Raw genomic sequence first — 14,371 nt, 5'->3', positions numbered from 1 at the left:
CAAAAACAAAAGTTATAATAATAATAAAGCTATTAACCAGAGAATTAAACTGAAACAAATCATAAACGAAACATGTTAATGATCTTCATTATTTTGCTGACCCATGAACCAAATCACATCCAAATACTTTTCCCCTATACATAACAAAATTTTATCTTTTTTAAAAAAATAAGTCCAATGTTTTGGTTGTTCTTTATGCTTGAGCAGGACCAAAATTATATCACCATGTTGGAGTAATAGTTCAGTGTGTCCAACTATGGCTGATCAAACTAATACAAGTTCAGAAGGTTCTACCACAGGTTGGACAAGAATAGAAAAGATAAATATTTGGAATGGAGTTGTCTCTTAATTTGCACAATTTACGTTTCTTTTGAGCTACTATACAAAAGGTTTTCTACAAATTTTTGTGTTTCAATCACAGGATAAGTACCTGCCACAATAAGCAGGCCAAGGTTAGGTTAAATGAAACAGACAATTTTTAGGGTACCTCTTCTAGCTACTTCCTCATGCCAGGAGGTAAGTTGTAGGATTCTTTAAAAGACTACTCTGATACCCAGGAAGCTGCCAAATGCCGCTCCTGCTTCAGTCCAGTGAAAAGACTGAGCTGCTTGTGGGCAGGATGGTGACTATCATTCCCAAAGTATTTGTACCTGTTGCTTTGTTACTTGCCTGTCACCACAGAAATTTGAGAAAGATAAAAATAGCAAAATAATATGGGTGATATCTTTTTACTCACTTGTAAATTGGATTTAAGTGAGTTAATGTGATCTGAGTCCAGTGAAAAGACAAATGTTAAGATAACTAGTGGTGGCTTTAAATACAATAGACGACCTTGGAGTCTTTGATGTCCATGTTCTGAATTCCCTCTTCTAATCAATTTCTATTTTATTGCCTTTATAAATATTACCCCATTCTCTCTTCTTTTTTTCCCTGCTATATCATTCTTAGAAATACTAAATTGTGAGGGAAGCAATGTTGAATAGGACGTTGTTGTCAGCTTCCATTATCTCTCCTTTCAGGGACATTTGCTGCTCGTAGAAAAGGCACACACTTTCTTACTCTGAGGAATACAGAGGAATCAAACCTGTTGGTAAATTGGGATAGGGTGGGGAGGAGAGTGGTATCTACACTAAGTATGTGACTTTCCCTGGAAGAATGGATAGATGTGAAGAATTTGTTTTAATGGACCATCAAGGCAGCGGAAGTGGGAGCTCTGGAGTACTGAGAGCTTAGTTAGACATCAAAAGTTACAAGGTCAAACTTTATATTCATGAGGAACACAGTGAGAGAATAAAGAAAAACTAATAGAGGTATCAAAAAATAAAATTCAGAATAGATTTGAAAGAAAGAAAATTATGAAAACAAAAATATTTCTTAGAAAAATGGCATGGAAAAAATTATAAAAATAATATATTGGAGGAGAAAAGGAGGAATTTAAAAAACTAACCACCAATTGAATGATGGAAGAAATAGATAAGTAGCAGAGAAATAAATTAACAATTTATGTGAAATATAAGAACTATGGAAATAGTAGGAAATTGGGAGCTTCATAGACTAAATCTCCTGAAACTCCTTCTCCAGGTAAATCATTGTCTTTTATAGAATAGAGTTGCAGAGGGATGTTGCATAAAATGAAGGCACATAGAAAACAATGATACACCCCTATCAATTTCACAGGGGAAGAGGAAGAAATGATGATTATGGAAAAGACTGTAAGAGAAAGGATAAGGTGAAAGAAAGAAGGAATTGAGATGAAGGGAGCTCCTTCCAGAGGGAGAGGTCATTGGGAGTTAAAAAATGCAAGAATTTTATGTTGGACTAGACTGTAATTACCTTAATTTGCAATCATAGAAATATTCTTAAGAGTGGGTAGATTAATAATAGCAACCCTGTTAAAGAGCACGCTGACAGAGGAGGAAGTAACTGCCTTTTGTGAAAATGATAACTTCATCATGAATGTAGTTTGGTAGGAGTTTTTACTTTAGGAATCACCTTTTCGAAGACATTTACCTCAGGCAACATCTTGCCACAGGAGAAGGGAGATGTTAGTGTCAAGAATTGGGAGAGTCAGAGATAAGATGACAACTTCTGAAAAGGAAACTGACCTTGGTGAGGGCCAAGGCTTAGGCCTGGGTTGTGTACCCCACACATAGGGTAATTTCTACCATACTATATTTAACATCTACTGGTCATCCTGCCATCTAGGGGAGGGGGTGGGGTGGGGGGGTAAGAGGTGAAAAATTGGAACGAGAGGTTTGGCAATTGTTAATGCTGTAAAGTTACCCATGTATATATCCTGTAAATAAAAGGCTATTAAAAAATAAAATAAAATAAAATTTTAAATACAAAAAAGAAAAAAAAATTTCTACCATACTGCTTCTGTCCAACACTGTTTCTTCAGCAAAGTAATATTTCTGAAAGAGAGGCAGAGATGGAAAAAGGGGATTGAGGGAGGGAGGACAAGATCAACAAAGAAATTAGTTACAAGAATCTCAAAACAGATACTTCAGGAGCTTTGAACTCCATGAGGAATCTGGCAATAATAAAGATGAATCAAATAAGACTATAACTGAGGAAAAAAGAAGACTCATCTTCATAAATTCAAATCCAGCTTCACACTAGCTGTGTAATCTGGGCAAATCTTTTAACTCTGTTTGTCTCAGTTTCCTCATCTGTAAAAAGAGCAAGAAGAGAAAATAGCAAACCATTTCAATATCTTTACCAAGAAAACTCCAAATAGGGTCAAGAAGAGTTGTACATGACTGAACAACAACAACAATAGTGAATAAGAAAATAAAATTCACAATACTGAGGAATAAAGAGAATAAATCAAAAGTTTTAAGGTACAGTAAAAATGAAAATGAGCATTTGAATGGAAGGAAGGAAAATAACATTTGGAACTAAATTCTTAATTGAGTGAGGACAGAAAAAAGACAAAAGAGGAAAAGGAACAACTAAATAAATGAAAGTAATAAAAATTAATTAGTAACTTGAACATAATCCAAAAAAATAAGCAAATGGGAACAGAGTAGTGAGGAAAGAGCCAAGAAGGGACTAACTTTAAAAAAGGAAGGAGAGTTATTTAAAAGGAAAAAAAAAAAAACTAAAGAAACAGATGGGAAGAAAACCACAACCCTAACTATTATAACTTTAAACATGAAGGATGAAGCAATACAATAAAGCAAAAGAAAATGACAGAAAGCATAATAAATCAAAGTCAAAGAATGTGCTGTATATGAATTAAATACCTAAAAGGTAAAGATGCATATTAAATAAAAATGAAGAGTCTGGCATAAAGTTTACTATGCTTCTGATGAATTAAAAAAAAAAAAAAGCAGGGATTCCAATCTTTATCAAACAGAACAGAAATAAAATCCATAACAGCAATAGAAATTCTTTTACACCAATAGTTTCTTAAGGCAATTGCTGACAATAAACCAATATACCTATTAAATACATGTATCAAATGGCAGAGCATCTAAATTAATAATGAAAAAATTAATTGAATTACATAATGATAGTAACACAAAAATTGTTCCTATCTTAAAGCTGGAAAATATAAAGAAGGATAAATGAAGGAAAAAGCAGAACTTTACACATTATTAGAGAATTTAGAGCCAAGGACTTATATATCTTCTGAATGGGAATATTAAAGAATATATATATTTATCAGCACAAAAAATAGACTACATAATTAGAAATTTTAAATAAATCTTAAAAAGCATAAATAAGCATTTTACAATTTAATGCAATAAGAGAATAGTTAATATATGGAGCATAAGAAACCAGTGTAGACTTAAAATGGTCATTTTAAAATGGCATCCTAAATAATGACTCACTCAACAACAGACTAGTAAAAAGAATGATCAATTATATAGTTATAGGTTAGCAAAACTACACACACACACACACACACACACACACACATACACAGAGGAATGTCTATAAAATGTGATAGAAGAAAAAAGTACAAAGTGACAAGGGAAATGCAGAGGAATGAGTTCTCTCTTTCATCCTTCCTCCCTTCCCCCATTCTTTCCCAATAAGATGGAGAAAGGTTTCATGGAATAGGTGACATTTAAATTAAGTATTGAAATACAGATTAGAAATTGTCAGGAAAAATGCTCCAAGTAGATAGAACAGTAACAGTAAAGTTGCACAGCTAAACTAAAATTCTAATTTATCCAAGGAATAAATATTTTTGGTAATTTGGAACTCAAGTGGTCTATATTCAAGGAATGACTTCAGTTAAGTGAAGGGGATTTATGTGAAATGAAATAGATTAGAAGAACATCATAGATAATTCAAAATGTATAACAAAGCAGTTTGCTCTTTATTCAACTAGTAATGGGGAGCTACTGAAAGATTCTAAAGATAGATAGGTAGGTAGGTAGGTAGGTAGGTAGATAGATAGATAGATAGATAAAAAATTAAGTATGGAGTGAGCTAAACTGAGTTGAACTTTAGAAATGTTATACCAGCAGGAGTGCATAATATAATCTGCAGAAGATAAAAATTAAGAGTAGGGAGTACTGAATGGTCCAAATGAAACATAATAAGAGGATGGACTAGGATGGTGGAAGAGAAAATGAAGTCAATGAAGAGGTCATATGTTTTATTTCAGACAAAGAAATGAAAGGACTTAGTAAATGAATGGACATAGAAAGTGAGAAGGAGGGTAAAGTTACAGATTGACAATAAGGTTTCAAGCATAGGCAACTAGGAAGATAATGGTAACAGCAGAAACAAGAAAGTCAGGAGGAAGAGCAGTTTTGAGGGTGAAAGATAATAGTATGTTTTCAGTAATGTTAAGTTTGAAGTGCAGATGGAGATATTATTCAGGAAACAGATGGAAGTGTAAGTCTGGAGGTTTGGAAAGAGAGGGAAAGAGATAGATTAGGGAGTCATCTGCATAGACTGTAATAGTTGAAACAGTGAGAATATAGAAGACCACCAAGTGAGAGAGTATAAAGAAAAAAGAAAAGAAGGCATTGTACATCTTATCCACTGACTCCTTCTCTATTGCTTACAAATACCCAAATTCTTCCCTATTCTAAAAACAAGCACAAATCCTTTATAAGCTTTAAATTCCTAAAGTTTTCATCCTATATCACTGCTTGCTTTCATAGCCAAACTTTTAGAAAAAGTTTTCTATATTTGTTGCTTTCATTTTCTCACCTTCCACTTCTCACTTCCTTGCAATTATGTTTCCAATACCATCATCCAATTGCTGTCTCCAAGATTACCAGTGATCTTTTAATTGTCAAAGATGATGGGAATTTTTCAGGTCTTAATCTCCTTTACCATTTTGCCAAGGACTTGACAATGCTGATTCTACACTTCTCTTGAGAATATCTTCTGAATTTTTGTGACACTCCTGTGTGTGTGTGTGTCTGTCTGTCTCCCCCTTTTGTCCCTACCAATCTCTTTAACTCCAATGGATCCAATTATCAAATATCAGATGCATACAGATGACTTTCTAGTCTATATATCCAACCCTAGTCTCTCTCCTGAATTCTTGTCCTATATTGCAAACTGCTTATTGTACATTTCTGGCTGGATAGCCATTTCAATAGGCATTTCAAGCTTATTCTTTCCCTTTTTTAAGTTGTTTTAAAAAAAATTCGATTTTAATTTATTTCATTAAATGGTTCCCAATTACATTTAAAGATTTTGAGTATGATTTCCCTATATCCTCATGCTCCTCCTCCCAACCCTTAAGAAAGCAAGAAATTGAATATTAATAATATTTGTCAAGTCACATAAAACATATTTCTATGCCATATCACAAAAAAAGTGATGAAAAGTATACTTCCACCTGCACTTTCATTAGATTTCTCTCTGCGGTAGATAGCATTTTAAATCACGAATCCTTTGGAATTGTCTTGCATTAGAATAGCTGTCTTTCACAGGTAATCATTGTTACAATACTGCTGTTACTGTGTACAATGTTCTCCCGATTCTGCTTATTTCACTTTTCATCAGTTCATATAAGGTGTTTCTGAAACCGTTCTCCTTGTCATTTCTTATGGCATAAGAGTATTCCATGGTAATTATATATCACAACTTGTTCAGCCATTCCCCAATTCATGGATATCTCTTCAATTTCCAATTCTTTGTCATCACAAAAAGAGCTTGTGATGAATGAAAAACCTGAGAGACAAAGTTTCTAGGTAATAACCAATGTATTAAATAGACTAGCTAATAATCAATAAATTGATGGTCAGTGGTTTCTCTCAATAACCAAATAATCAATAATCAATAACTAAAGACAAGAGACATGAAAATCCTAAAAATTTTAAATAATTCTTAATAGGGAATTTCCTTGACAACTGAAAATCAACCCTGATTGATGGACATTTAATGAATGGGCTAGACATCTTCAATTTCTCCTGCTCATAAAAGTCAGTCATCTGCAGCAATATGAATCCATCTCAATCAAGACCACTCTGGTTTTCTCCTTCATGAATTGGATCACCCTAAACTCTAAGAAGGGTTACAAGGACAAGGGCTTATTTCCTTGGGACTAGAACTCATCTAGACTGGATTTTGTTTATTCTCTAAACAGAAGTAAATGCCAGATGCTTCTGGTCCAAGATCAAAAAGCATGTTCCCCAAGAGGTGCTTTTCCATAGGAGTCAGATCTCAATGAAAAACAGAGGAGAAAAAATTTCTTAGAATTTAATAATTAGTTATGAATATAATAGAAAAAGTTTCTCTCAAGCTGCTATAGATATTTTTATGCAAACAGATACTTTCCCCTTTTCTTTGATCTCTTTAAGACACAGACCTAGTAATTGTACTGCTAGCTCAAAGGTTTTATAGACTTTGAACATGTCTCTAAATTGCTCTTCAAAATGTTCTCCAGAATGGTTGGATAAGTTCACAACTCCACCAACAATGCCTTAGTATCCCTGTTTTTTCTATATTCTCTTCAGCATTTGTTATTTTCCTTTTCTATCATATTAGCCAATCTAATAGGTGTAAGGTAATACCTCAGAATTGGTTCAACTTACATTTCTCTCATCAATAGTGATTTAGAGCATTTTTTTTAATGTGACTATTTATAGCTTTGATTTCTTCTTCAGAAAACTGCCTCTTTTTGAATTTACCAATTTCTTTTGAGAAGAATTCTTCAAATTACTATTCTTCAAATTACCTAAATTTATAATCATGAAGTCCTAATTGTCTTTGCCCTTTTCCCTCATTCCTCACATCATGATGACATGCATTGTTGAGTCTAATCTCCCAATAAATCTCATGACCAACCCCCTCAATTCAGAGACATATCCACTACCACAGTCTAAATTCTTAGCACTTTTCATCTGGGCTATGATAATCTCTCTCAATCTCAATTATTCTTTTTTACAATATGTACTTTACATATCTGCTAAATTAATATTCCTAAAGCATAAGTCTGACCATGTTACTTATCTACTTAGAAGTTAGGATAAAATACAAATTACTCAATTTGACTTTTAAAGGTCCCCACACCATTGTTTCAATCTACATTTCCTGGATTGTTGCATATTATTGTCCATCACACACTCTACTCTGCTGTGCTTTTGCCCAGGCTTTCTCTGACTCCCTCTACCCCACTTTGCCTGAAATTCTTTTCTTCCTTATGTCAACCTAGAATCTCTAGCATCTCTCAAAGCTTAGCTAATCTCTTACAGGATGTCTATCCTAATCTTCCAGTGGTAAATGTCTTTCTCCCAGAAATGTCTTTGTATATATTTTTATTTTAATTACATATATATTGTTTCTTCTAAATAGAACATAAGATCCTTGAGAGTAAAGAGTATCATTTTTTATCTAGAACAGTGTCTGGCACATAATTAATGGAGGAATGAACCAAAGAAATATGAGATGTGCAATGTAAATAGGAGCCAAGAAAAGGGAGTTTCTAGAACAAGGAGTTAATTCATCATTTTCAGTATCACAGAGAAGTCTGAAAACTGAAAGAAGATGAAAGTAGAAATATCATTCAATCTGAAAATTAAAAAATCATTGATGACTTTAGAGGGAGAAGCTTCAGTAAACTGCAAAGGGAAGCTGAACTGGAAACGGAAGAGGAGTGTAAGTGAGTGAAGAAGCAAAAGAGATGACAACTGAGCTAGTAGGTCAACGAAATACCAAGGTAGCAAGGAAGCTTGATTTGATTAGAGTGTGTGTGTGTGTCTGTGTGTGTTTTAAAATAAAAAAGACTTGATCATCTTGTAGACAAATGAAAAGTAGATAGGGGGAGAGAGATCTTTACATCTAAGATAAAAGGATAATTTATAAAATAAGGTCCCTGAAGAAAGAAGAGGATAGTGGATCAAGGCTTCAAATAAAGAGTTAGATTTGGGGGGAAAGTTTTTCTTCTGAGACAAAGGGAAGAAGATCAGTAAAAAATACTGAGAAATTTCAATTTGCAGAGAAAAAATGGTGAGGAGTATCTAATCTGTTAGTCTTAATCTTCTCAAATAAAAAGGATTGATGGGAAGAGAATCATTCAGTTTAGTCTTTTGTACATGATTTTTTAGTATCTTATTTTAGGAAGTGATATAAGCAAAACTAAATCTGAATAAGCATTATACTTGCAAATAATATATATATATAAATACATACTCATATACATACATACATATAAGAAATACACTAAATAAATGACAATTAGTCAATAAGTGCTTATTATGTGCCAAACATTCACAAGGAGTAGGTGGATAATGAGGAATAAATGATCAATAACATAATGAGAAATAAATTGATAACATGGCAAAAAAAAAAAAAGAATCAAAGCAATGAGACCCCCCCCCCAAAAAAAGGAAAAGGAAATCTTTTCAAATAATACATTTTTTCAAAATAATACATTTTCTTCATTTGAACTGAAGTATATATATTTATTATCTCACTATTACTAAAGAGCATTTTATGTTCTTTGTTCTTTATTATCCTTGAAATATCTAATATCTATTTCAGGTTTAAAAGTATCAAATTTTTCAAATGGATATTAAGACCTAACTGTCCATTTTCCCTGTTAGACAAAACTATCTAGTATATTAAATTATATTAAGTGGTAAAAAATTAAATACACTTTGGTTTTTTGAAAACCTTTTCAAATAACACATTGAATATTCCTCTGAAATAAAACTGAACAAATGAATATTTTAAACCCCTAATTTAATCAATGAAAGTCAAATAATTGATAAAAAATAATAATATCCAAAAATGTTTTATTGATAGTATTTTTCTTTTTTTTTTTCCTCCTGTGGAGGGAAAAAACACAAAGAATTGAACCACCTTTTATAGAAGGAGTAGCTAAAAGGAAGTGGAAAGGGAAGAAAGATAGAGGAAGAACAGGAGAAAAAAGTGGAAATAGAGCTAAAGTGTAGATAGAGCTCTAGCAAAAGAAAAAGAAAAAAACCTTAAAGTTATAAAAACATTTTAAAGGTAAATTTGATACCATAGTGATAATTTAACTTACACATAAGTACTCAGGGCAACAAATAGCCCCATAAATGTGCTGGGTAAACTCTAAGGATCCAGAAAAGAGTCATTTATTGCCTTGTAACCTCAGCGGCAAACTAAAATTATCTCCTAAATAACAGATTTTCCAGTCTTACTGAATTATTGTGTAACAGAGGGCTAATAACTTCAGCGGAATCTCTCCCTTGGTTACCAGTAAAATGAACAGCATGAATTAGATCCAGGTAATGTTAGGTGTCATTTGCAGAAAATTCAACCTTGGAAACTTTTCCATAAAAACTAGAGTCAAGCCACAGGCCAAGATTTGGCTTTTTAGTTACAGAAAGAGGACAAAAAGCAACAAACAACCAAAATTGGTGCTAATTTCATTAAAAGCTCCATACAAAAAGAATTTCCTTTTTGTTGTTGTTGTTTTATTTTACTTTAGTTAATGATACTATAATTGCAATTGCTTTATTTTGCCAGATATGGAAACTGCAAAGATCAAAAGAAAAGTCTTTCTTCCTAGAAATACTTTCAGGAATTCCAAACCGATATCTTTATAAAGAATTGAGAATTCTAACCAAGACCTCCTAATAATGTAAGTTACACTTTATCTTACATTCTGTTTAGATTTCTAATTAGGATAATGAGATTGATAGACTGATTTTGATTGAAATTGAATGATTCATTCATTTAGTACCTCTCATTTTGATTATGTATGTTTAACAAATACAACTACAAAGTTTTCTTGTATTACGTAGACATTTCAATAGCTTTTAAATTTATCCTAATACTTCTAAGGATTTTTATGGTAAATTAAATATAATATTGTAAATATTGCATGATAATAATATACATATTATGTATATTATTATCATGCAATATTTACAATATCATCATTTTGTATGTGGAAATAAGTAAATATAGAAAGGAGTTTAATTTGTGTTTTACTTGATAAAGTAAAGTTTACTTGATCATTGCCTCATCCTCCCAAAAGAGAATAACTTGATTTTCTGTTTCTGGTCTCTGTTACTACATATTACCCTTCTTAAAAAAAAAAAAAAAAAAAAAAAAAAAAAAAGATGAGTGTAAACTGGAAAAAAAGAGAAAAGGACAATTAAAACAATAGCTTGATACAGCACTTTGACATTTATAAAGTGCTTTCCTCAAAACAATCCTTTGAAGTAGGTAGATAATTTTACAGACAAGAAAACCGAGGTTTAGAGAACTAATTGCTTTGCCCACCATAACAGCTTAGAAAATGTCAGAGACGGGAATGTGAACCCAGGTTTCTAAAGGCCAGGTTCATCACTCTTTCCACATTTCCTGGAAGATGAAGGGCTCATGGTTGCCAACTGAATTTAGTTGGCAATAGGACATGGTTCCCAGACATACACTCACTACTCTCATACCTTAGTAAGTGCTCATTGCCTAGAATGCATCCCTTCAACTGCTGAATCTTATTATCTCCTGGAGCCCAAATTAAATGCCATCTTCTCCAGAGAGCCTTCTCTGATCACACCAGTTGGTAATGACCTTCCTCCTAGAACAGCAGGCTCTTTGTTTTGAAGCTATTTCATGTATTTTCATGTAATTCCTAATATCACAGCCATTAGAGGGATCAGATTACTGAGTAGAAAGAACTGAGTTTAAAGGCAGCCTCAGATACTAACTCCATGGTTCTAAGCAATTCACTTAATCTTGTTAGTCTCAATTTCTTCATCTACAAAATGGGATTAACAATGCTGCAAGGATGCATTGATAATATCTGTAAACTGCATAACACAGTGCCTGGCACATAGTAAGTTCTATATCAATGTCTAGTGGTAGTAGTAATAATAACAAATAGTAATAGTAATAGCAGTATTTGTGTGGGGTCTTCAGTACAAATCTTTGAGTAAATTGCAAATTACTCAAGGAAAATGGACTGTGTGTCTTATCTGAACTTGGTTTCACTTCCACTACTATATACACTTTTCTGCATATATTTGCTATATTTGCCTCTCAAAATGTTTGAATATAGGTTCAATGAATGAAAGTTGACATAATTTAGACTGGGGGGGAGGGAGAAGGGAAAAGGGGAAAGAAGAAGGTAGAAAGGATGGATTTGATTATGGTATTCAAAGGTATGAAAAACTTTTATAAAGAAAGTTTATTTGTTTTCTGCATCCATGAAAGATAGAACAAATTTTGAAATTTAAATTAAATTTTAAAAATCAAGATTTTGGTATGTAAAACAAAAAACATCAATGTCATAGAATAGTAATATGAAATACTGGGTACAAACATGAAGATCTTTAAGAAGAGACATGGAAAATATGATTATCTCAGAGTCAAAGATAGACATGAAAATCTATGAATGTAAGATCAATAACTAGGATAAGAAGACTGTAGCTCCCCACCTTCAGGATCCCAAAGTTTAAAGGATGTCAAAATTTTCTGTCCCTAATAATATAGACACATAATTAGAAAAAGTAATTTGTCAAAATGGGAAGATCTCTCTTATTTTCCCTTATTGTAAAGAGTAGAGAATATATTATTCTCCCTTAGTGGAGAACAGGTGTTCCCAACCATGCAGAAATATTTCCCCAGGGGTACAAGAAACTTGTCAAGGGAGTTTAGGAAATATTTGTTAAATAATTATGTCATGCTATTGACATATTGCAAAAAGTAATAGAGCTAGTGGGAAATATGGATTTGAGAAACAACTTTGTAATAATAAAAAATGTTATGCATCAAATAAAATTCTCTTTATGAAAAATTAATTCATCTTTTTCTTGTATGTTTATATGCATACCATATGCATGGGAAATTCTAGAAATGATTGCACTTCATATTGAATAGTAGGCACAGGAAAAATTGTTGACTGCTACTGTGATACTGTGGATAGAACTCTGGACTTGGAGTCAAGAAAACCTGAGGTTAAATTCAACTTTAGACATATATTTACTAGCTATGTATTTCTGGGCATGTTACTTAATCTCTGTCTTTTTTTCAACTATAAAATGAGAAAAATAGAGCCTATCTTCCAAAGTGTGGAGAAACTGAGATATTTGCAAAGCACATAGTAAAATATAAAGCATCTATCTGGTAAATAAATACATGTTTCCTTCCTTCCTTCTGAAAGAGAGGGAGTAAGTACTAGGATGGAAAAGGTTTGGGAACACCTGGTCTAAAGGAATCCAGGTAAGTTTTCCTGTCACACACCACTATCTTCAGCCTCCTTGTCAGTGTCCTCTTGGTATTCTAGAAGAACATATTTTCTCTTCTCTTCCATTCCTATTCCTGCATTTGTCCTTGTACCTCAGATACAAAAATTGCTGTAAGAATAGCTCTAATGACCTTACTTTGGGTCAGTGTGCTAGAATATTATCCAATTGTTCAGAGAATGAAAGACCAATGTAGGATCTCACATTAAAAATATATATTAAGAAGGGATTTCAGAGGCCATTTGATCCAAGCCATTTTACATATGAAGGAATTATAGTTCAGAGATTTTAAGTAACTTGCTGAGGGTCACACAGCTCATAAATATCAATGACGGGATATTAATTCATGTCTTCTTGGTTCTGAGTTCAACATTCCATGATAATCCATTCATGCATTCAAATAAGCATTTATTTAATACCTCCTAAACATTAGGAATTGTGTTATGTGCTGGGAATATAGAGACAAAAATGAAAAAGTCCCTATGCTTAAAAGATCTTATTAGATTCTACTAGAAAGAGGGAGCCGGGATTGAAATATGTGTATATGGATATATAAAGAAAAATATTAATAAATTATATACATATATAAATTGTCCATAAAAGTATATCACCTTGATTTTTTTGTTGTTATATCTAATCAAAATTTTACTTTAAAAATTTCACTTAAAAACTAAAATGTGTTCAATTTTCCATGGCTATCTAAAATAATTGGTCACCATTTTCTTTATTAAAAAAAAAAAAACAATTGATCACCATTATTCCTAAAGACAGTAATCATTACACTTTTCTGAGCTTTTTTCTCAACTAAATTATTTAACATTCCTTTTTCAGGGGGTACAAGCAACTTAGGGGATCAGGAAAAGCCTTGCATAGAAGTGCCATTTAAACTGAGCTTTAATTGAACATAGGGAGGCTAAAGTGAATAAGAATACAAGGCACAGAAATGGGAGGTGAAATATTCTGTGCAAGAAATAGCAAAATTGACCAGTTGGGCTGAAATGTAGAATATAAAGAAGAAAACAATATGCATTTCCCCCCAAAAGGCCAGAAGGAGAAACTGGAGTCTTTTAAACAGGGGAATGATATGATCAGATCCATGTTTTAGGAATATCAATTTGGGAGCTTTTTAGAATAAAGGGGAGGTTTGTGGCAGGGCATAATTGTGGCAATTATTACAGTAGTCTGGTGAGAGGTAATAAAGACCTGAATAAAGGCAATGTCCTTTCGAAAGAAGAGGAATTAGAAAAGTAGAGAAATGTGGGGAAATAATTACTAATAATTAAAGAGTTCAATATGAATTTGAGGTTAGCAATGTGGGTGACTGGAAATATAGTTGTACCTTCAATAGAGAGAAGAAAGTTATGAAGAAAGATAGGTTTGAGTGAAAAATTCAATTTGAACATTTAACCATTGAGTTTGAGATGACTATAGGACAAAAACACAGTAGGCAGTTAGTAATGTAGGACTGGCTATCAGGAAAGAGACGAATTCCATATATCGTGAGCTGGGAATTATTTTCATAAAGAAAATAATTGAAAACATGGCAACTGGGATTTCTAAGAGAAAGCATAGAGAGATAAGAGAAAGGGGCCCAGAGAACACTTCCAGTTAGAAGGCAGTAAAAAAGATGGCGATTTAGCAAAGGAGGCTGAAAGAAAGCAGTCAGAACAGTATCCCTAAGGATAGTCCATCACTAATTAGAAATCAAG

At 32.7% G+C, this 14,371-nt stretch overlaps 2 long non-coding RNA genes across 4 annotated transcripts in view; one reads left to right on the top strand and one right to left on the bottom strand.

Annotated features, from left to right (window-relative positions):
• The window catches only part of LOC116419663, a 168,585-nt gene extending 159,030 nt beyond the window's left edge, over window positions 1–9,555 (bottom strand). For both annotated transcript variants that reach the window (XR_004229937.1, XR_004229938.1), the window contains exon 1: window positions 9,470–9,555. This is a non-coding gene — a long non-coding RNA (uncharacterized LOC116419663). The remainder of the gene's footprint in view (window positions 1–9,469) is intronic.
• A 168-nt stretch (window positions 9,556–9,723) lies between these two features.
• LOC116419662 overlaps window positions 9,724–14,371 on the top strand; it is an 88,094-nt gene continuing 83,446 nt past the window's right edge. For both annotated transcript variants that reach the window (XR_004229935.1, XR_004229936.1), the window contains exons 1-2: window positions 9,724–9,827; window positions 9,937–10,051. This is a non-coding gene — a long non-coding RNA (uncharacterized LOC116419662). The remainder of the gene's footprint in view (window positions 9,828–9,936; window positions 10,052–14,371) is intronic.

Source organism: Sarcophilus harrisii, chromosome 5 (genome assembly GCF_902635505.1).
Source record: "Sarcophilus harrisii chromosome 5, mSarHar1.11, whole genome shotgun sequence".
NCBI lineage: Eukaryota > Metazoa > Chordata > Mammalia > Dasyuromorphia > Dasyuridae > Sarcophilus > Sarcophilus harrisii.
Note: the sequence above shows the minus strand (reverse complement) of the source record. Positions and strands in the feature narration are given on the sequence as shown.